Below are 22,885 nucleotides of genomic sequence, written 5' to 3' on the forward strand. Positions count from 1 at the left end.
TCACGCATCTGTTCACCACCACCAACACCAGACCCAACTAACAACAAAGTTGCCAATTTTCAGGCGTCACCTTTGCTGCTGGACCTACCTCTCTGCTATCGCCTCTGCCGAAGTAGCAGCCACCATTTGTAGGTTCTGTTGTTGCTCTGGAAAAGTAAGTAGGGGCTCACATTGCCCCGCCCGGGGTCCACTCAAGGTCCGTGCACTGGGGGCTCTCGCCTTCGAAGCTCAGGGCAAAGCTAAGTAAAAATAAAAGAGAAAAGAGAGGGATAATAAAGAAAATGGAAGAAAAACATGTAGCAGGCAAACACAGGAGCCATCTTAGACCGGAAGACTGAATCGCAATCAGATTGAGATATCTCAAAATGCCACATAATGCACGAAGGAATTTAAATCATATCGCACCTTCAATTCAGTTTGAACTATCTTGGGATGTAATATTAAAATATTTTATGAATAAATTATATTCTTCAAAGTAAAAGCAGATTGAGCCAGTGGATCTCAGTATTTACCAGTAACAATTATGAATTTCAACAGACTTTACTCTGTTGATATCCGTGAAGAACAATTAAAAAAAAGTGGAAAATAAAGAGGGACAGTAAAGGGAAAAACAGAGTTTGAATAAAAAAGGCTGTTGTGGAATTTTCTGAAGTAGAAATAGCTTGTGAGCAAAGCAACCCCAATGTTCAGGCCAATATGTAAATGAGCAGGTGCTGACATAAAGAGTGGATCAAAGTCAACTCAATTTGACATCTGAAACTTCCCAAGTTTATTTAAATACGTTATTTTAACAACTGGTTAAATAAATTCCTAGTTTAATAGATAAAATAATTCAGCAAAGTAATAACAAATAAAAAGAAAATTTTAAAATGAGTCTTTGCAAAAAAATGTAGCTTGCTGGAACTAGCTGACTTAATGGCAGTCTCCTGCCTCTGTGTCTGCACATGTGTATTACTTACCAATCATCCATCTCTGAATTGTTACTATCAGAGTTTCCATGCAATGAACTTTTGTTTCTCAGAACTTTGTCATTTGTCTGCTATAAACTACAATTTTATAGGGATCTCTGGAATCTGGGTGTTTATGAAATAAAATATTTCCAGTCAAGCTGAGGACACTGCAACCACAAGACTAGTATTTATAAGTTTCCAGTTTATCTGATTGATATTTGAAGTAATAGGATCATACAGCATGGAAACAGACCCTTTGGTCCAACTCATCCGCACTGACCAGATATCCCAATCTGACCTAATACCATTTGTCAGCATTTGGGCATATCTCCCTAATCCCTTCCTATTCATAAACTGTATACAATCCAGTTGCCTTTTAAATGTTGTAATTGAACCCCCTTTACCGCTTCTTTTGGCAGCTCGCTCCATAGAGCCACCACCCTCTTCATGAAAAAGGTACCCTTCAGGTCCTTTTTAAACCTTTCCTCCCTCATCTTAAACCTATGTCCTCTCGTTTTAGGCTCCCCCATCTTTTGCCATTCACCCTATCTATGCCGTTCATAATTTTATAAACCTCTATAGGTCACCCCTCAGCCTCCAACATTCCAAGGAAAAAGGTCCCAGCCTATTCAGCTTCTCTCTATAACTGAAACTCTCCAACCCTGGCAAGATCCTTGTAAATCTTTTCTGCACTCTCTCAAGTTTAACTGCATCTTTCCTATAGAAAAATGACATGTTTGAACATGGTTTTGTAAAAGTGGAATCACCAATGTCCTATACAAAAATAATAAGATGTCCCGACTCCTATACTCAATATTCTGACCAATGAAGACATGCATGCCAAATGCCTTCTTCACCACCCTGTCTACCTGCTACTCCACTCTCAAGGAACTATGCACCTGCACCTCTAGATCTCTTTATTTGGCAACTCTCCCCAGGGCCTTACCATTAACTGTATAAATCCTGCCCTGGTTTGCTTTGCCTCACATTTATCTAAATTAAACTCCATCTGCCACTCCTTGGCCCATTGGCCCATCTGATCATGGTCCCATTGTCCTCTGAGATAATCTTCCTCACTGTCCACTACACCACCTATTTTGGTGTCACCTGCAAACTTACTAACCATACCTCCTGTATTGACATATTTATAAGCTTGCTAATGGATATTTGATTTTAAACGTTTTACAGTTGATTTATTATTGGCTTCATTTTCCCATTTGTTTTAGTTAACTTTTAGTGTATTATTTTTTTAATGAATGCTTATTTAGTACAAGTGAGGATGAGGTTTTGCCTATGTTGAAATTACTTAATCACATCTATAAATACATGTGTACTTCCAAAATTAGCAACGTGTCCAAAATCTATAAGAAAAGGCTGTCTTTGATAAGTTAAAGTACTCACATGTTTCTGTATATTATCAGGGCTGACCTTTGTCTTTGGGTTAAACTGTTAAAAGCAATCAACAAGATTGAGGAGTATAACATAAAACAGCACACTTCCAATTCGTATTTTTAAAATTATTCTCAATAGTTTGGTTTGAAGAAAGAAAGCACACTTCTGTCACGTGCTTACTTTAAACCACTCTTCATTTTTTAAAATACATTGTATCCTCAGTGCTAGTTTTTTACAGTTGCAGGTGTGGACATGTAAACGACAGGAACTTTGCAAACCTCGTACACATATTGTTTGCTGAGCTGATGGATGTGCTTACCTCAGAAGATAATAATGGGAGAGAAATTGGATAAGGCCCACATAGTGAATTGCAATGTGTGCTTAACAATCACCTGTTCTTTCAAAGGCATGAAGGACATTTACCGCTAATATGCTCATGGAAGACTTTTGGATTCCTTTATATATTAGCTGTCAGTCTCTTTTGATACTCTGTTTTGCCTCTCTAAATTCCTTTCTCACGTCCCTGTTGATTTTTCTATGTTCAACCAGATTCTCAATAATATAATCAATTTGAAATCATTCTTGTGGCCACATTTTCACAAAAAATGTATCCTAATTGTACCTAAACAATATCTTTTTAAAGGCGGCCATTTATTCTATTACAGGTTTTTGTCTGTCAGTCTTCCATTCCAATCTATTTGGGACACTGTAGTTGGTTTTCTCTAATCTAGTCCTTTTACATTGGATTAAGCCTTGTGATTTTTTTTGATACACCTACACCTTATGATCACTGTTCAATAAACATTCCCCAAGGCTTAATCCCCTTGATCCACCTCATTTCCAGCAATTCCCCCTTCATCATTTGGACAGAAATGAACACTCAAAAAAAATTCTCTGTAACACACTTCATGTATTTCCCCATTCTCTGCCCTTTACTCTATTACTATCCAAGTCTATAGTGGATGGCACGGTAGTGGTTAGCACTGCTGCCTCACAGTACCAAGGACATGGTAAAATTCCAGCCTTGGCTGACTGTATGTCAGGAGTTTGCATATTTTGCCAGGTGCTCTGGTCTCCTCCCTGTCCAAACACGTGCCTGTCAGTTGGATTGGCCATGCTAAATTGTCATTAGTGTCTGTGGATGTGCAGGCTAGGTAAACTAGGCATAGCAAATGCAGTGTTATGGGCTACAGTAAGGTAGGATGCTCTTCAGAGGGTCAGTGCAGACTCGATGGGCTGACCAGCCTTTTTCCACACTTACTATCATTTTGAACTGCTCAAATTCAGTTATCACTCTGTCATAATAATTCTTCACTGAAATATGTTCAAATGTTCAGCTCCTTGAGGGACACCTATAATGTTATTTTTGTGATTAACCATTTAACTTCCAGTGAGGTGCCTTTGCATTAATTTTGTAATAATGGCCACCACTAGCCCTCTGAGTGGACTGCACCTCTTCATGGGTTATGGTGGATGAGAGATGGAGTTGAAGTTAAATTGTTCAATTTGAACGCAGCCTCAGAGGCAACCTGTTAATTAGTCATGTCTGGTAAAATGTCACACTAGGGTCCCCCCATGCCCACCACACGAGGTCAGTTCCCACTTCTAGTCCAGGTGATGTGACTATTGCCTCCACCAAAGCAGCTGCCCAAAAGTTAACATTTCAGATCAAGTAGCTTTCAATAGCTATACATACAATACACCCAGTACTGTAATGATTCAAATTTTGTTTTAAGTTCTAACCAAAATTGCTATGGATTTCATGATCACAGTCTGGCCTTCTACTGTACCATTTAGATTTTAGTGAATTCTGCCTTTTCTGCAAAAGGAGTCAAGACATCAGCCAAATGGTGTATTAAGTGTTAGTCCATAAGTGCTTTTGAGGAGTTGGGCAGCATTTCCACATGCCTCGCCAAATTCTACATCTGAGTCCTCTGCAAAATGCATCTGCGAACTCACCCCCTTGTGAGCTGGGTTGCAACCTTATCCTCCTGCAGTCCACTCATGTCTGGTGATCTACCACCTCCTAACACCACTTACTAAAGTTTGCACAGTGCCAATATCTAAGCTAGCGGATGTGATCATCAGGGCAATTAATGTTGCTTCATCATTACAGGAAGGTGTCGGCAGCTGGCCAGACAGCAGTTCTTAGTTAACTGAAAGCCGACATGCAGAAGGTGAGGGAAGATAGGTGGAATAGAAAGAGAGAGGCCTGTGGTCACACTGTCTGTAGCTTGCAGTTCACGCCAAGTAACAGGCTGAGGATTAAGTGGGAAGAAGAGCATTAATAAAGAGCATATGCTCATCCAGAATGTTCTTGAGAAAACAAAATGCACCAAATAGCTGGCCCCATGATGCAAAGCACTTCTCTTCCTCAGGACTCAAGTATTATGTGTAGTGGTAATGTCATCCAAAACCCCAGGCTACTGTTCTAGGACAAATTCCACCTTGGTGGATGGTGAAATCAATGTCAATTGTTGAAAATAACTATCTGGTTCTCAAATCCTTACCATCTGGTGAAGCTATCCTTACCTGATATGACTTTGATGTGACTGTGGGAGGAAACTGGAGCACCCAGAAGAAACCCATACAGACAGGGAGAACATGTAAACTCCACACAAACAGTCGCCTGAGGCTGGAATTGAACCCGGGTCCCTGGCACTGTGAGGCAGCAGTACTGACCACTAAACCACTATACGACCCCAATAGATAGACTAAAACTGGTACTGTCCAAAGAAATATCAGAATAGTTGCCCAAACCCTTGTATAATAAAGGTATATTTTAAGGTGCATCCTAAAGGTGGAATGATGTCAAAGTTTTTGGAGGGAATTGAGGGAGAAAATGCTGTAGACACAGCTGTCAATGGCAGCACAAAGGAAACTGAGAATGTTTATGTAGCCAGGTATGGAGAGTGCAGAGTTCTTAGAATGTGTAGGGCTGAATGAAGTCATAGAGTTAGGAAGAGAGCCCATTTATTGAGAGATAAAAACAGAAATTGCTGGAGAAGCTCAGCAGATCTGGCAGCATCTGTGGAGACGAAGCAGAGTTAATGTTTCATATCCACTGACCCTTCTTTAGCTGCTGCCAAATCATCTGAGTTTCTTCGGCAATTTCTGATTTTGTTTCAAAGTTTCAGCATCCCCAGTTTTTTTTGTATAGGGATTGAAGCATAGCTGAGGATTTTAAATTTGAACATCCTGATTGCTGGATTGAGCCCTGTATCGTTTTTGTACATTGGAATTCAACAGATTGCAGGCCAGGCACCACATTTTTTCATGAGCCTTATAAGTTGCTTTTTAAAGTGGTTGTAATTAACCCACAAGCCCATCTTTCTGGCAAGTAACAGACAGGAGATGATTAATTCATGATACAGAAAAGGATGCATTAGTCAACTGGAGGTCTAACAAAAGTAGAATGTGCTGGATCTTTCATTATAACTGTCAAGTCAAAAAAGAAGGTGGCCCATAATTCCACGTTGATTAAACTTGTTCCAACAATCTAGCTTTCACCAGACGTTAAAACTGTGACCTTGGCAACTCACATTGCTTCTTTGAAATGCCTGTGTAAAAATGCTATTTAACCTTTGAAGTGCCAGATGTTTGCCCATTACGTGATTTTGCCTTATACAACAGAGAAAAGTTTTGGAACAAAATTAGTTGGCTGGTACTTAACAATACCCTAGCAACAGCCTAGCTCTGTTGCGGTAACTAATATTACTGAAAAAATGCTACTGTTTGGCACAAACCCCTGCCTGGCTGCTTCATTGACCCTATAGATATCCCTCTTTGTGTTGATGGGCACTAAATTAGCTGCTTTGCCTGTCTTATAACCAGACAGCAGCAGTACTGACTGCACCTTAACACATAACTTTAAGATTCAAAATTAATGTCAGTGCTTCCAGTTTTGTGTAAAGTATAAACTTGGGTCAACAAGTCACATAAAGTGTGACGTGTTATAGCCAAGTTAAGAGGAATGAACTGATTCCTTTCCATTAACCAATTTTCCATTCACTGTGACAAAGGTTGAATTTAAAAAGTGAAGTGACATTACCAATTATAAATATATTAAACAGTATAAAGTTCAGTATCAGAAACAATTCAGCCAGGTGCCTTTAGTCACAAATACAACAGTTTAAACTGTGCAAATATATTTTTTATATATCATTCTTGAAAACCAACACCCTCACACACAAATTCCAAGTCTGGGAAGAAAAAAACTGAAGAATGTTATGGTAAAAGGTACTTAAGCCAAGTAACTGTTGAATTCCAGAAAAATAATTCTTCACAGATTTCTAAATGTTGGTCTGTTACAGAAGTCACTTTCAACACAATCTTATTAGATTAGATTACTTACAGTGTGGAAACAGGCCCTTCGGCCCAATAAGTCCACACCGCCCCTCCGAAGCACAACCCACCCAATACCCCTACAGTTACCCCTTACCTAAGGCTACGGGCAATTTAGCATGGCCAATTTACCTGACCTGCACATCTTTGGACTGTGGGAGGAAACCGGAGCACACCCACGCAGACACGGGGAGAATGTGCAAACTCCACACAGTCAGTCGCCTGAGGCGGGAATTGAACCCGGGTCTCTGGTGCTGTGAGGCAGCAGTGCTAACCACTGTGTCACCGTGCCGTGCACAGGATGTCTTGCTGTATCAGTGTTCTTGATATGGGGCATCATGCTGGCTAACTTTGCTTTTCTACAGACAGTGGTGGGGAGTTTAAAATCTCCTTCGGAACCCTCTTTTGGTGGTAATATGGCCTTCCAGACAGTTTTGAACACACAATATCATGAGCAGGCTTCAGAGAAAGGGAGGTGAAGCAAACAATATTGCTCCTGAGGAAAGCTGTCCAGTTGTCTGTGTTCAAATCCAATATCTTCACTACACCCACAAACTGGGTCGTGTGACCACACTCTGAAAGTGTTGGAGACTCAGTTATCCGGATCGAGCAAGTCAAGTTCTTTACAAAGCCAACTATTCCATCATTGCAGCCAGTCTCCTTTGTTCTGCAAAATGTTCTTTAATGTTGCTAAAAGGAGACTAGAAGTTCAAGCCATTCATCTGACATTCATCAGACACGGATGCAACAAAGAGATTTGAAGAATTGTCACAAACTACAAGATCATTCTTGTTGGCAATCTTATGAATAGGGTTCTAGTCAGTTGTGCACTGGAACTATACAGAACACAAACAGGCCCTTCAGCCCTCCAAGCCATCACTGATTTATTTTGCCCTTTCGTATTAAAACTGTCTTCACTTACAGGACCCTTATCCCTCTATTCCCTTCCTATTCATGTACTTGTCCAGGTGCTTCTTAAATGCTGCTAGTTGTCTGCTTCCACCACCTCCTCCAACAGCATGTTCCAGGCACTCACCAACCTTTAGGCAAAAGTGAGGACTGCAGATGCTGGAGATCGGAGTCAAGATCAGAGTGGTGCTGGAAAAGCACAGCAGGTCAGGCAGCATCCAAGGACCAGGAAAATCGACGTTTCGGACAAAATCTCATCATCAGGAATGAGGCTGGGAGCCTCCGGGGTGAAGAGCCTCCACTCCAGAACCTCCCAGCCTCATTCCTGATGAAAGGCTTTTGCCCGAAACGTCGATTTTCCTGATCCACGGAAGCTACCTGACTTGCTGTGCTTTTCCAGCACCACTCTGATCTTGACTCACCAACATTTGTATGAAAAAAACTTTTAAACTTTGCACCCCCACCCATTGAACCTATGTCCCCTTGTAACTGACCCTTCCACTCTGGGAAAAAAAGCCTCATACTTTCCACTCTATCCGTGCCATTCACAATCTTATAAATTTCTATTAGGTGGCCCCTCAGCCTCCTGCGTTCATGTGAAACAAACCTAATCTAGCCAACCTTTCTTCACAGCTAAACTCCCCCATACTAGGCACCATCACTGTGTAAACCTGATGCTGAGAATATGTGTAATAAAACTATCCTGTGTGGTAATGGTTGTCCTGACCAAATCATCACTAATTGTCTATCACAAAAACTCATTTGTTGCTCAGAACGATGCCTAGTTTACCTAAGAATACCTTGGAAAGGGAAAGCGTCTCAAAAAATTTGAATAGGTGAAGCTAGCTGTCTCCCGTTGCTACTGTGCAGCAAATCCACAAATGTTTTTTTCTTTCATTTATAGGATGTTGTTGTCAAACCAAAAAGACACTTTGCCCAGTGTGGTAGTATGATGGCAGGTATGTAGGCTAGTCGTTCCAACAACTGGCAGACCCATATCAAACAACACATCCTGTTAACCATTCACATTTGGCAGCAGGTCGGCTTCAGAATACCATTAGATATGATTCTGCTATTGATTTGATTTGATTTATTTACTGTCATGTGTATTTTGTCACAATTGGAAATCATTTATTAAATAATCCAGTCTATAGTGAAAGTTATATCAGAAACTAATGTATATCCATTAGCTGGGCCCATAATGTATTTGCGCAAACTAGAAGCTACTTACCTAAAATTCAGGACCCTACCTTATGTAGCAAAAGGAATTTGTACACACGTTACCCTCTTTGTTTTGAAAAAGGTGCAATGGAGACCGCCAAACTCTGCTTCATTCCCATGGCAATGTCCTGACAAATCAGAATCTGTCTGGTCTGAGAATTAAGATTGAAGCCAAACTGTTCTTGGTGTATTGCCAAGCCAATGATGGCCCAACCAATCAGCACTGTCTTCTTGTTCTGTATAATGGTGTCTTAGGGGACGGGCTGTCCTAGAGGTGGCCGGAAGGTGTGCCAGGATAGCCCACTGGCCGGAGGCGCATCGGGGTGGGTGAGAGCCCAAAGGTACGCAGACCAAGAGCCGGAAGGTGAGTAGCCATCCTCAGCACTATCACCCTGGGCGGGTACCGGGGTGGGCTGACCTAGAGGTGGTCGAAAGGTGCTGAGGGTGGTTAGTGAAGCCAGAAGGTGGGTAGGCCGTCCTGCCCGCTGTCACCCCGGGCGGGTACCGGGGCGGGCTGCCCCCGAGGTGGTCGAAAGGTGCTGAGGGTGGTTAGTGAAGCCAGAAGGTGGGTAGGCCGTCCTGCCTGCTGTCACCCCGGGCGGGTACCGGGGTGGGCTGTCCTAGAGGTGGTCGAAAGGTGTGTCAGGGCGGACCGAGAACTGGAAGGGGCATGGGATGGACCAAGAGCCGGAAGGTGTGTAGGGGCGGGCTGCCTTAGAGTGGCCGGAAGGTGGGGAGGGATGGGAGCATGCTGGGTCTGTATTGTCTGCACTGTTTATGTAACTGGATTAGTTTATTATGTACAAATGTCATTGTTACTGTATTTTATATGTGAAACTGAGATTTGAGGTTTGACCTCATCTCCCTTGTAAAATTGCTGTTAACTGTTTTTTGTAAACTGTATTTTGTAATTTGTTTAATAAACTATTATAATGGTGTCTTAGCCTGAAAGGGAAACCAACTGTACCCAGTAGTTAATGCAGTCTGGGGACACTGCGAAATAACAACAAGATACATCAACGGACTTGACCGTAAGTCATATTCAAATCCTTTTCGTATATAAAGGTAAAGGTAATTTATGATTCATAAAAAATATAGGCAACAGCCATTCTCAATCTCTGTCCAGACCAATTTTAGATTTCAAAATGGTTGTATTGTGCAAGTCTGCAAAATAGTAAAATGTGATTTCAGATTGTATGCATGTCCCATAACGGAGAAGTCTGAAATATACAGGAAAAAGGAAATAAAAATATAATGGTGTATTTTTTTTAAAACGTCTGTTTCTTGCATTCTACTTCTGATGTGTGGAGGGTGAAAAGGTTCACCTTCTAATCTACTTGTAGCAATATTGAAAATGTTCTTTTTGAAAATCCAAGATACAGTCTAGCCATAATATCTCAAATGAATATTTCAGATCACCAATCTTCAGCAGATAAGAATCAGCTTGAGAGATCCAAGATGGCGGTGACCCAGTAGCTCTGAGTCTGCAGAGCTCTGCCCAACATCCAGGCAAAGTGGGATACCCACCCTCACCTCACCTGCTAAATTATTTAAAATAGTTTTTCTTCCCAGCAGCTTTGGTAATTCTACATCAAAGCAATGGTTCATGAAGTTTGCAACAGGCAGGGACCCCATCCCCCCTCCCCCAGCAGCAACAGAGATGTCCATGGCTGTCCCGGAGGACTTATCTGCAGAGGCAATCTTGGAGTTCGTTAAGCTCCGAGAGAAGATCGACGTGTCCATCGAAGAGACCCAGTCCAGGTGGGAGTCGATCTCGGTCATGCTGCAGAAGCATGACCGAGAGATCGAGAAACTCGGGCAGCATGTCGAAGGAGTGGAACAACGGGCCGCGGCCTTGGAGACTGCTGCTGAGTCATCCGTGGGTCAGGTCCGGGCTCTGGAACGCCAAGTCCAGGCCTTAGGGGAACATATAGGCGACCTCAAAAATTGAGATCGTCGGAAAACTATTCGGTTGCTGGCCCTTCCCAAATGGGAGGAGGAAGGCCAACTTGTTGATTTTTGCAGCAATGGCTCCCACAGTTGCTGAATTGGAGTCAGAGCTGGGCCGGGCGTGGGTAGAGCAGGCTCACTGGGTTGCTGTACGCAGGCCTGGGTCGCACCAGTGCCCCCGATTGGTCCTAGTCCAACTTCAACATTACAGGAAAAACAAATACTGCTGGAGGCCTCCAGAGGTTTGGAGAAAGATCCCCATGCCATTATTTAAAATAGTTTTTTTTCCCAGCAGCTTTGGTCATTCTGCATCAAAGCAATGGTTCACGAAGTTTGCTACAGGCAGGGACCCCTTCCCCCCTCCCCCAGCAGCAACAGAGACTTATCTGCAGAGGCGAGCCTGAGGGTACCAAAATAATGTTGTTCCAGGACTTCTCTCCGGTTGTGATTCGCAAGAGGAAGGCATTTGATGAGGCGAAGAAGCGTCTGAGGGATTTCAGTATTCTATGCGATATCTGGCAACGCTGCGCTTCAGTCATGGAGGATCTATATATAACTTCAGGCATCAGAAAAAGTAAAAGAATTCCTGGGTACTCTCAAATAGACTGCGGGACTTGAACTGTATGGATAGTGACTTTATTCTGGCCCCCCTTTTTGTCTTTCCTCCTCCTTTTTCCCTCTTTCTCTTTTCCATCCTTCCTCGGGTTGGGGGGGGTGGGGCTCGTTCTTTATCCTTTCTTTGGATCTTATCTATAACCCACGTGGTTTATTCGATTATTGGGGGATGTTTCTGAGTCTTTTTTGTTGCTTCATACTTGCTGGGATTGTACTTTTTAAATTTTATATATTTTTATCTTATGTTATTTTGCTAAGTGTATCTAGGTAATAATGTGGGGGGGGGTGGGTTGTCGCCCACTTTTAACTCCTGTTTTGTAAGACATTGGCATTTATTTAGTCTACTTTGTAATATCTAGGCCAAGGACATGGCTCTAGCTGGGGAATGCTATGGCGGGATTACTAAAAGGTAGCAGTGCCTCCTGTGAACAAGGGGGCATGTCTGCTTTTCAATATGTTTCATTTTTTTTAGGAGTAGTTCTCACTGTTTTGATTTAGTTGTTTTAAAGGGTGTTCTTACATGTGAATTGTTTTTGGTTTTAACTCAATGTCTTTTCCCTCCTGAGGGGTCTTGGGTTTGCTTGGACGGTCATAGCTAGTCATTCATTTAGGTGGTGCACCTGGAATGTCAAGGGGAGCCACACACCAATCAAAAGGAAAAATATATTATCAAATCTTAAAAAAAAGAGGGTGGATGTAGCCCTTCTACAGGAGATACATCTACTTGATAAGGAGCATTCGAAGCTGCAACAGGATGTGTTTGGCCAGGTGTTCTTTTCATCTTTCAGCTCAAAAAGTAAAGGAGTGGACATTTTTATTTGGAAGAATCTTCCCTTCCAAATGCTCAGCCAGATAAAAGATGAGTCTGGACAGTATATATTAATTAAAGCCCGAATGTATGGAGAGGAATATGGGATTTTAAATCTTTATTGCCCCCCGGCGCACCCTTTTAAATTTGTAACTGAAGTGTTCTCCAAGTTGATGGCTCTCGGCGTGTGCCACACAATTATAGGGGGAGGTTTTAATTGTATCATCAACCCAGAGGTGGACAGGATACCTAAGAGCTCCGCAGGCACATCTTTGAGACCGAGGCAGTTGGCTGATCTGAATAGGAAGTTGGGTTTGGTGAAGGTATCTTCACCCTGAGGGTAAAGACTTTACTTTTTATTCTAAGCCACACAAGTGCCATACCAGAGTCGATTTATTTTTTTGTCCTTTCAACCTTTTTGAACTCGATTTTGTTTTGTAAAATAGGTAATATAACTATTTCTGACCATGCCACATGTTATATATGGAGGTTAAGTCTAGTGATGACGAGATAGGTTCCCGACGTTGGCATATGGACCCTTTCCTATTGAAGAATAGTAAGTTCATAAAATATTTCTTGCAGGGATTTAAAACCTTCTGGGATATCAACTCAGGCACGGCCAGTAACCCATCGGTGATGTGGGAGACTGCTAAGGCATACGCGTGAGGCTTGGTTATTTCATATTCAGCGACCCAGAAAAGACAAAAGAGAGAACAACAGCGTCAGCTTGAGGCTTGCTTGGAGGGCGACTGAAACAGCATATGCTGATAGGCCCTCCATTACTAAACTACAGCAGATCACAGCCCTTAGGGCAACTTCGAATACCACACTTACTGAAACAGCAAAGAGGGAGATATTATTTGCGAAGCAGAGATTATTTGAATACGGCGACAAACCTGACAGGTATCTTGCATACTGTGCCAGAAAGAAAAAGGCTCCCCAATCCATTATGTCTATGAGAGAGAGAGCTGGTACCCTGACTTGTGATCGTAAAAAGATCAATGCAGCCTTTAGAAAGTTCTTTTTTGAATTGTATAAGTCGCAGGACTGTGAGGCTAGAACGAGGAAGGTGGAGTCTTTATTTAAAATCCTGGCCCTCCCGGGCCTAACCTCGGAGCAGGTGTCATTCTTGAACGCACCCCTGACAACCCAGAAAGTACAGGAGGCGTTGAGGCAGCTCCAGAGCGGCAAAGCACCCGGATCAGACGGATTCCAGGCTGAGTCCTATAAAGAATTTATAGGGGAATTGGTCGGGCCACTTATAGATCTGTATAATTATCCACACAGTCAGGGTAGCCTCCCGCCTTCTCTGAGAGAAGCAAATATTTCTCTCATTCTTGAGAAAGGAAAAGCCCCAGATGACTGCTATTCATACAGACCCATATCCTTGTCGAATGTGGATTTTAAAATTCTCTCAAATATGTTGGTATTAAGACAGGAGAGGGTTCTACCATTCATTATAAAAGAGGATCAGATGGGGTTTATAAAGGGTCACAGATCAACTAATAACATTAAAAGAGTCTTAAATATGGTACAGGCCTGCCAGCAGGGAGAGATACCGGGATTAGTTGTCTCCCTAGATGCAGAGAAGGCATTCGATCAGGTAGAATGGCCATTTCTCTTTTATACATTGGAACGGTTTGGTGTTGGAGAGGTCTTTACTAAATGGGTTTCAGTCTTATATAATTATCCCAAAGCAGTGGTGATTACCAATGGTTTAAGTTCGGATGGCTTTTACATTGGCAGAGGTTGTCGTCAGGGATGTCCTCTCTCACCATTATTACTTACGCTGGTGATTGAGCCGTTGGTGGAAGCTATACGAACTGATCCTAATATAATGGCTCCGGAGGTTGGATCGGGTAAGCACAAAATACCTCTCGATGGGGATGACGTCCTTCTTTTCTTAAATGGTCCATTGACATCTGTGCCCCGCTTTTAATTCAAGTGGTTAACTTATTTGGTATGTTCTCAGGTTACAAAATCAATTTTATGAAATTGGAAGCCATGCTGCTGGGAGACCTTACCAGTATATTCAATTTTCCAGATGGATCCCATTTACCCCTTCAGTGGTCACTGGGAGATTTCCTTTACTTAGGTATTTTTAATACTCCAGTATTTGGTCAGCTACATAAAGCCAATTATACACACTTATGAGAGAAAATAAGACAGGACCTTCAACACTGGGAAGATCTCCTGATATCCTGGCTAGGTAGAATAGCTTTGGTCAACATGAATACCCTATGGCCTTTTATACCCTATGAGAATGCTCCCCTTGATGCTGCCGAGACAGGTGCTGTGTAAGCTCTATGGTTGGCTCAGCTCCTTTATTTGGAGTCATAGACAGCCCCTTATTAAATTAGAAAAGCTGCAGCTTCCACAATTAAGGGGAGGGCTTGATTTTCCGGATTTCAGGAGGCACCAGTTGAGCTCTCTGTTACCTTATGTAGCTGATGGGTCTCGTGACCTACAATCAATCTGGTTAGATATTGAGGTCTCCCAAGCAAAATGTTCCCTCATCAATCTACTATTTATGGATAAGATGAGAGTTATTACTGATCATTGTAAAAATCCTATTGTATTAAATACAATAAATTGGAGGAAAATGCGACAGAATGAGGGTTATCTAGAAAAAACCTCCCCTTATTCCCCTATAGTGGGAACGTTGAGATTTCAGCCAGGGCTGACTGATGCTGTATTCAGAATCTGAGAGTCCAGAGGTATCTCCTGTTTGGGAGATCTGTTCAATGGGGAGGTCATGATGTCCTTCGAACAGTTGCGTCAGAAGTTTGGGCTGTCTAGCAAGGACCTTTCTCGATATTTTCAAATACGAGACTTCATACAAAAGAAGACCACATTGATAATTAATCCTTATAAATCGGATATGGAAAGGAGAGTGCTTCCGCTGATGGGTTTGCCCTCAGTCAGTACTCTCCACCACTTACTATGTAATAAGGTATCAAAGGACATGGAACGGTTATATAAAACCTGGAGTCAAGTATTAGGGATGGAAATCTCCTTAGAGATGTGGGACGATGTCTGGGAAAACTCAGGCTATTCAATTGAAGATGCTTCACAGGGCTCACATGGCACCAGAGTGACTTGCAAAGTTCAAAGTAGGAGCACCTCCAATGTGCCCTAAATGTAGAATAGAAGTTGGTGCATAAGATCCACAGGTACTGGGACAGCGTAGCAAATGTTCGAGGAGAAAGTGAGGACTGCAGATGCTGGAGATCAGAGCTGAAAATGTGTTTCTGGAAAAGCGCAGCAGGTCAGGCAGCATCCAAGGAGCAGGAGAATCGACGTTTCGGGCATAAGCCCTTCTTCAGGAAAGCCCTTCCGGAAATTCCTGAAGAAGGGCTCATGCCCGAAACATCGATTCTCCTGCTCCTTGGATGCTGCCTGACCTGCTACGCTTTTCCAGAAACACATTTTCAACAGCGTAGCAAATGCCTTGGCAAAGATTTTGGGTACGGAGATTGGGTTGGACCCAGTGTCTCTACTTTTGGGCTCCCCAAATTTCCCCTTTCTGGATACATACGGGAGGAAATTATTCACTATCCTTTCCTTTTGTACGAGGAAAAACACTTTGGCAAAAAGAATAAAAGCACAGACTACTTTCTAAATGATGAGAAAATTCGTAAAGCCAAAGTACAAAGGGTTCTGGGAGTGCTAGTCGAGGATTCTCTAAAGGTCAACATGCAGGTTGAGTCCGTGATTAAGAAAGCGAATGCAATGTTGTCACTTATCTCAAGAGGGTTAGAACATAAAAACACCGTTGTGCTACTGAGACTTTATAAAGCTCTGGTTAGGCCCCATTTGGAGTACTGTGTCCAGTTTTGGTCCCCATACCTCAGGAAGGACATACTGGCACTGGAACGTGTCCAGCGGAGATTCACACGGATGATCCCTGGAATGGTAGGTCTAACATATGAGGAACAGCTGAGGATCCTGGGATTGTATTCATTGGAGTTTAGAAGATTAAGGGGAGACTTAATAGAGACGTACAAGATAATACATGGCTTGGAAAGGGTGGATGCTAGGAAATTGTTTCTGTTAGGTGAGGAGACTAGGACCCGTGGCCACAGCCTTAGAATTAGAGGGGGTAAATTCAGAACAGAAATGCGGAGACATTTCTTCAGCCAGAGAGTGGTGGGCCTATGGAATTCATTGCCGCAGAGTGCAGTGGAGGCCGGGACGCTAAATGTCTTCAAGGCAGAGATTGATAGATTCTTGTTGTCTCAGGGAATTAAGGGCTACGGGGAGAATGCGGGTAAGTGGAGTTGAAGTGCCCAGCAGCCATGATTGAATGGCGGAGTGGACTCGATGGGCCGAATGGCCTTACTTCCACTCCCATGTCTTATGGTCTTATCTTAGTGAATTGGGTATCTGAGGGTCCCCCAGGACTTTCAAATTGGCACAGGATAGTCATGGAATATATCCCCCTTGACTTCCTTATGAATATGGTGCACCAAAAAAACAGAATTATTTTATAGAACATGGCAGCCCTTTTTGAACTACATTGACGCAGATATATCGGCCATATTGTTCAGGGCCTTTGCTTAGCTGTGGGGATGTCTCTGGCTGGTATGGGGCTCCTGGGAGGAAGAATCCTGTATAAATATGTGTTTTGCTATGATTTGATATAAATTTATTTTGAATATGCATCTAGTTATTTATTTATTTATATATATTTTTATTGTTCTGTAATGTATAATATCCCATTTCATGTTTTGGTAGTTTATAAAATAGATTAGTAGTTAGTTTTCTTAATTTTATATTGGTGTTGTTCTTATATTGTAAAGTGGAATATAGTATTTTGTACTACTTTTGTAATTTTGTAAAAAATTTCAAAACTCTTTTTTTTTCAATAAAAATATTTATTTTAAAAAATCAGCTTGAGGAACAGATCTTTGATGATAAGTCAGTCAATTTGAAATAAATCATAATTGCACTCTGATCTGTGGTCCCAGACATAAACACAATTTTAATTGTAGAAATTTTGATTATGTATTAGTGTAGGCATTTGATGATAAATTGTTAACTTGTTTTAAATATAATTTGGAAAAATATATCTATGATAAACTGGATTCTTTAACGACATCAGAGTCAAGTGATGACTGAGAACAGGCAGGAATGTGGAGTCAAGGCCAAGATCAGATCATCAAATGTTTTTCCAACTTCTTACAATCTAAGGAAGCGAGATATCCATTCCCCACCCACCTGAGAAATTATGTTTTGGGAAGGAAGGCCCATTTTGCAGACCTTCCCAATTCATCACCAGGCTTTTATTGGTCTATTAATGAGCATTTAAGGGCATCGTTGCACCTGGATTACAATTACCTCAGCTTCAAGTGAGGCGAGAGAATGAGTAGGCCTACCTGATTGGTAAACCATTGCAGGCAGCCTGTCAGTTGCTGAGTTGGATTATCTTGATCAACACTAATTTGGATAAGACTGAGGGACTCTGCTATGGAAGGGGTTGGCTTCTGAAAACCACGCAGCTGCTCTTGTTTCTGATCCCCTGCCTCTCTCTTTGAATGCAACACCCTAAGACACCCCTCCTCAAAACACCAATTTCCTTTCTCATCTCTGATCCTCCACGTGGAGTTCCGGAGCATGGTGTTTTGATAACAGTTATGGCCTCTAACTTGGCATCGTCAAGATGCTGGCTTCTGATTGGTTAATAGCCTCAGGCATGCAGGAGGCCTAGTTGGGTTATGTAATTCAGCAGAAAGCCCACGGGTGACCATTCAGCTGCCTGGTTAATGTTTGATCCAAAATTGGCCTTTTTGATCATTAATGTTAATGTTTGATCGTACTCAATTAACCTTTATTCACTCAATCTTTCCACTTTCACCTGAAGTAATCTCCATTTGTCTTTATGGCACCTTCCAGATCACCTCCAGAGCACTTGCTGTTGAATGACAGTGCGGAACAGTACTATGATAATCTCAAATGTTAGGACAGCGGACAAGCTTAAAATGTCACAGAATTTAAATATAATAGGAGTATTTAATTCGGCAGAACCAGCAAATTAAAAAGTCCTTAAATGCAAAGAGGACTCATGAAGCAAGCAATGCCAGTATGGTATCTCTGCTATCATTTGGAGGCGTACCCTCATTGCTGCCTACCCCCTATCCCCATTTGAAGTATTTATCGGAAAGCATAAAAAAATTCTGTCATTTAATGTCTGAAGCGCACTGAGCAACAGTTTGCCATTTTGTTGAGACTGCCTTCTGCTAACCAGCCCCTTCCTCCTCCTCGCATTACGCCACCCTCACACAATGAAACACAGGAATCGCAGGATCAATGATGTCGTAGAAAGAAGGACACCCGTACCAACCAACCCAACCGTCCCGTGGCCTAACACTTCAATTCGCCTCTCACTCCACCAGAATATGCAGGTCCTGGGCCTCCTCCATCGCTAAACCCTAACCACCCGATGCCTGGAGGAAGAATGCCTCATCATCTGCCTTGGGACCCTGCAACTACACGGGATTACCTCAGTTCCCCTCGTCCCACATTATCCCAGTCCCAAGCCTCAAACTTGGCACCACCCTTTTGACCTGTCCATTGCCTTTCCCATCTATCCGCTTCACCTTCCTCTATCTACTTCTCCTCCACCTTCATCTATCTACCTATCACATTCCCAGCTACCTTCCCCCCAGCCCCACCCCCTCCCATTTATCACTCAGCGCCCCCCCCCCCCCCCCCGCCTCCCCGGCCCACAAGCCTCATTCCTGATGAAGGGCTTATGCCCAAAATATCGATTTTCCTGCTCCTCGGCTGCTGCCTGACCTGCTGTGCTTTTCCAGCAGCACACTCTCGACTCTGATCTCCAGCATCTACAGGCCTCACTTTCTCTTAATAAGATCTTAGTGAACATAAAACATAGTGCAACACAGGAGCAGGCCCTTCAGCCCACTGTGTCTGTACCAATCATGATATCATTCTAAACTAAATGCATCTGCCTGCACATGGTCCATATATCTCTACTCCCTGCCTGTTCATGTGTCTGTCTTACTGCCTATTAAACATTTCTATCATATCTATCGTTACTTCTACCCTCTGTGCAAACAATTTGTCTCGTACATTGTTAAATTTTCCCCCTCGCACTTTATGCCCCCTAAATCTAATCCGGTTTTGACCTTAATTCCACATTCCTGTCTGCATTGCTCTGCTCCCTCTTCCCCAAATAGCCCTTGATTGCCTTGTAGATCAAAATCTGTCCAACTCAGACGTGAATATTTTTGCACCCATCCAAAGCACTGAACCTCTGATGGTGCAGCACTACCTCTAGTAGCCAAGATTATGTGCTCACATTACTGAGATGGGACATCAATACAGCCCTCTGAGTCATTGGCAAGACTACATGCAATGAACCACAGCTGACACCTGACATGAAGGTTGACATGGTGTGGAAAGAATTGAGGCCCATACACTGTCTGAATGAGAATTGAATAACTAGAAAGCAAACCAAATTGAAGGAATGTAAATTTAAAACATTTCATGCAGTACAATTTAAGTTAGTATCTATTGTGATCTCAGGCTGGCACTGAGTGTGTGAGAAATTGAGCTCAGCTGTGAGCATTGCTACGATGTGTGTCAGCTGTTTCCTCCATTGTTGATGTTTGTCTTTTCATACATTTTGGTGGAAAATTTGCCTCAGGGCTGTTTTTTCTTTAGCAAACTTGAGCTGTAATATTTCAAAATAGCGAAGGGAGAATTGTTGGGATCGCTGGTATGCATGCAGAAGATTGGAGTGTTTGTCAAACTTCAGACTTCAGGGCTGGGGGAAGGTAGCTGGGAATGGGATAGGTAGATAGATGAAGGTGGGGGAGAAGGTGACATTATCCAATCGACAATGTGCAGCAGGATTTCTTTAGAGATGGCACAGCATCATGAGAAATATAGTTTTCAGTAAAATTTTCTGGTTTATTTGTTTTCTGATTTATAATATTATTTTTCTTTGTTTTTGACGAGTTCTGAAGTGTAACAAGTGGAGACAGACAGTGCACAATAATAATTTAGGCCAAATGAGAAATCAGCAACTTTTGATTAGTTTGAAGCAAATTGGAATAGTGATCATAAATAAAAAAAACCTTACATTAATGGGTAAGGCATTGGAAGAATAACTGGTGAACCAGTAGATTGAATTTATTTATAAATTTACGTATTGCTATGAACTGACGACAATCCCACCAGTCAGGACAAATTGACCACTTTGATAAAAGCAGAATACTGCAGATGTTAGAAAACTGAAGTAATAACAGAAAGTGCTGAAGAAACTCAACAGGTCTGGCAACAACAGTGGAGAGAGAGACAGAGGAAATGTTTTGAGTCAGTATGACTATATTTTTACGACCGTTCCAATAATGGGTCACAGAACTGAAACAGTGGTGTAATTTAATTGAGCCTGCTGGAGGGAGAATGAGGGCCAAGAAAATAGGGCAGGACAATCCAGTTCACTCATTAGATCGCCAAATTTGACAAAACTGTCCCCAGTTAATTTGAAGATGAGAAGGGTACAATACAGGAATTCTAGTGACGGGTGCGTGTCATTAATGAGCCACCTGACACTAATTAATTTCAATCCAATTGGAATTTACCAATGACTCCCAAATTAAACAGAACCCATTTGATCCTCCCTGGCCTCCTGAAGGCCATCCAGCAAAACCTGTTGGGTATGCTTACAGTCTCGTTGGATTATTCCTTATTCACGCATATGCAGAACTTGGAGGATCCCATATCAGGAAAGGGGCACTTCTCAAAGATATAAACCAACTGGCCCCTCACCATGTTTCAAGTAACCTATGCCCCATGACCTCGATTCACCTGTATCCATGACCTGTATTCACCTGTAGCAGTGATCCTCAGACTGGACCTTGCAGCACAACCAGCAGAAGTCACTAGTTCCAGTAGTGCTGCTAGCAATGGAGACCTGCTAGTCTCCGATTGGTTAACAGCTCTTGGGGGCACATGTCACTTGTATTCTCAGATGTTATATTATGGTTTGAGTAGTTCACTCCTACTAATCTTCTTTTCTCTCTGCAGAATTCAGGGCCTGAATATTTATCAGTAGTACAAGATGGACAACTGGTGAGTTTAAATAGACATGGTCTGTGTCTAAACTAACAAAGGTAGGTGTTATACCTCTCTAATCTGACAAGTTTAGTGCTGGGCCTTTTCCAGACCAGAGTCCAAAGGAGGACACATGTTTAGGTCAACGTGAGAGTTTTTAAACTATTCCCTTCTCTACCTCCACCCCTTTCTGAAGATGCTAACTTGAACAAAGGTGTTGAGCAAGCCTTATGCAAACCTCTATAGGCTATTCAAACTTGGAGTTATCGTACCTTTTCAGGCACTTGCAAAGGGCTAATGGCCAATCTCCCTCAGAAAACCAGAGATACTGCAGGTTATTCAAAAAACTGGGAGTACTACAGTTGCAATCAGAGAGGTTGCCAGAGCAGATTGTCTGATTAGGAAGTTTATTTTTTGTGATAGCAGTAGCTACAGTTTACATTACTTAGCAAGAAAAGATGATTACTGAGGATGCTGAGGTTGCTTTGAGGTAAGATCAGACAGGCAAGGCTTGTTTTCACTGAATTTAGAAGACCAAGTTGATTTGATTCAAGTTGATAGAATCCTGAAGAGTCTTTATAAGGTGGACAATGTTAAAAATCACACAACACCAGGTTATAGTCCATCAGGTTTATTTGGAAGCACTAGCTTTCGAAGTGCCACTATTTCATTAGGTGTTTATAAGGTGGACGTGGAAATAATCTTTACTCTTGTAGGTGAATCCAGAGTTAAGGCATGTTGTGATAAAATTATGGGTTGCTGTGTTAGGATGGAGATGTGGGGAAATGTTTATTTCAGAGGACTGTGCAACTTCAGAACTCTCTGCTTCAAAAGACAGTGGAGATGGGTTCATGGAATACTTTAAAGCCAGAGTAGATTGATTCTTGTTAGGCAAAGGAAACAGAGGTTATTGGGGTAGGACTGAATTCAGAACACAAACAAATCAGCCATGACCCATAAATGAGAACCAAGAAGAGATGGTTCGTAGAAGAGATGGAAAAGCACATCAGAGGAGAAAAGAGGATTCATGTGAAAAGATTGACAGCCATCATTAGGGGGAATCCCAATGTCTTCTGTAGACATATAAAGAGTATAAGAGTGGTAAAAAGAGGAGTATGGCCAATTAAGGACCAAAGGGGAATTCACATTTGCAGCCATAAAGTCATATAGCACAGAGGAGGCCCTTTGACCCATCGGATTATGCCCACCTACTTACACTAATCCGACTTTCCAGCACTTGGTCCATAGCCTTGAATGGTACAACATTTCAAGTGTTCATCCAAATACTTATTTAAGGTTGTGATGTATAACATGGAGGCAGGTGGCATGACTGAGGCATTTATTAAGGAAATGGTGACAGAGAAGGAAACTGTCTAGAAGGCTTCAAATCGGAAAAACGTTAGATAGGCTGTCAGGTCTTAAAGTTGATGAGGCACTGGATGAGATGGGTCCAAGAATATTGAAGGAAGTGAGGGTGGAAAGCACTGGCCATAATCTTTCAATCTTCCCCAGAATCAGGGAAGATGCCAGAAACCTAAAGAATTGCAAATATTGTTCTGTAAGGTTAAGTCCAGCAATTACAGTCCAATCAGTTTATTTTCAGTGGTGGGCAAGC

At 42.2% G+C, this 22,885-nt stretch overlaps 1 long non-coding RNA gene across 1 annotated transcript in view; it reads right to left on the minus strand.

Moving 5' to 3' along the window:
- The window catches only part of LOC140465132 (uncharacterized), a 63,133-nt gene that overhangs the window by 35,051 nt on the left and 5,197 nt on the right, over positions 1-22,885 (minus strand). Inside the window, exons 2-3 of the long non-coding RNA XR_011955109.1 lie at positions 2,352-2,396; positions 89-239 (exon numbers count right to left, since the gene is read on the minus strand). This is a non-coding gene — a long non-coding RNA (uncharacterized lncRNA). The remainder of the gene's footprint in view (positions 1-88; positions 240-2,351; positions 2,397-22,885) is intronic.

Source organism: Chiloscyllium punctatum, chromosome 41 (genome assembly GCF_047496795.1).
Source record: "Chiloscyllium punctatum isolate Juve2018m chromosome 41, sChiPun1.3, whole genome shotgun sequence".
Lineage (NCBI taxonomy): Eukaryota > Metazoa > Chordata > Chondrichthyes > Orectolobiformes > Hemiscylliidae > Chiloscyllium > Chiloscyllium punctatum.